Below are 1,424 nucleotides of genomic sequence, written 5' to 3'. Positions count from 1 at the left end.
CGGCTGAGGGGCCGGACGAGCCAGGGCCCGGCTAACTGCCGCTCGCCCCTGCTTTGCATATTCATGAAGTCTAGCGAGGCCGATCGCCCCGGCCAGCCGTGGACGGGTGATGAATTATTCATGAGAAAGTTTCTGGTCCCGCCCAGAAAGGCCTCGTTGACTATTCATAAGCCGAGGAGCGGGTTTGGGCCGGAAAAGGCCGTTGACTCTCGGTGGAAGGGAGGCGTCGACGAGCTGAGGTGAGGGCTGTTGAGACGCGAGGTCTCCGCCCAGAGAGGGCACTCGGACGTTGTTAGTTCTGTCTTTATGTCAAACACATTTTTTTTTCTTTTCTTGTTACTTAAGGCTTTAAGTTGGATTTGAAAGTATCATTTTTCGTGAGGGCCTAAAGTACTGTGAAGAGAATCGGGAGGGCAGGGGGCTGAGGAGGAAGACAAAAGGGAGGCGATTTCCCCCAGAATTGGACAGAGAGCACCCAGGTAGCTTTGAAATTCAGATTTTTCTGGACATGAAATCAAACTTGCTGAGCAAGCAGCAGCCATAATGAGCAATGACGAGGCTAGTAGGGCAGACGACGTCTGTGCCCGGCATTGGAGGGGCCGTGTGTGGTGAAGGTTTTGGGGTTTACCTTACCTGGGTCAGATTCTCCTCAGCCATTGAGGTTTTCTGCCAGGATCGATGCCTGGTACAGGCCAAGAGGTGAGAGAGGTGGGGACGAGCCACCCCGCCCCGCTTGACCTCAGCTCCCCTTTCGTTTTAGTGAGGATTTGCCAATTAATCCCTGTGGACTTTAGTTCCCTAAACAGTTCAGAGGGAGAGAGTGTCTTGAACCTCAGGATTAGCCAATCGCCGAAATGTGTCCGAGTGCGCAGAGCACTGGACAGGCTGTGCAGTACATCGTGTACTCAGCTGGCAGAAATGAGGGGTGGTTCTGGCCCCGAAAGGGGTTTTTAATCTCAGCAGGATCATGATCTAATTGCTCCTCCATTGGACCATCAATCTGTTGAGGTAGGAAAAGTATATTACATCTTGTAATCCTGCACGTTGCCTGGCACATTGTAGTCGCCTCGTAGATGTTGAATGAATGATTGAAATAGCATGAAAGATATATTAAAAAGTCAAAAGCATGAACAAATACTCAATTAATACAGTGGAAACCATTTACTCTGAATGAGCACAAGTAGGGGAATGACCAGGGCCAAATGGAATTTGTTAAAATGGTGAATAATTTATTGAAACAAGCTCTGTCAGAAGGTCTAAGTAACTGGGCGAACTTTGGCAAACCAAGTTCCTTTGCATAGCCTCACTTTCCTTTTCTTTTTTCTTTTCTTTTTTTTTTTTTTTTTTTGAGAGGGAGTCGTGCTCTGTCGCCAGGCTGGAGTGCAGTGACGCAATCTCAGCTCACTGCAACCTCCACCTCCCGG

At 49.2% G+C, this 1,424-nt stretch overlaps 1 protein-coding gene across 3 annotated transcripts in view; it reads left to right on the top strand.

The window, feature by feature from the left end:
• HORMAD2 (HORMA domain containing 2) overlaps nt 1–1,424 on the top strand; it is a 103,514-nt gene continuing 102,090 nt past the window's right edge. The window contains exons 1-2 of one of the 3 annotated variants that reach the window (XM_011979105.1): nt 212–239; nt 964–1,008. The gene's annotated coding sequence lies outside the window, so the exon portion shown is untranslated. Of the gene's footprint in view, nt 240–755; nt 1,009–1,424 lie in introns of those variants that run through there. The other 2 variants (XM_011979103.1, XM_011979104.1) reach the window with 2 other exon arrangements.

This window comes from Mandrillus leucophaeus, unplaced genomic scaffold, assembly GCF_000951045.1.
Source record: "Mandrillus leucophaeus isolate KB7577 unplaced genomic scaffold, Mleu.le_1.0 Scaffold2, whole genome shotgun sequence".
Lineage (NCBI taxonomy): Eukaryota > Metazoa > Chordata > Mammalia > Primates > Cercopithecidae > Mandrillus > Mandrillus leucophaeus.
This window is presented reverse-complemented; position numbering and strand designations above follow the sequence as displayed.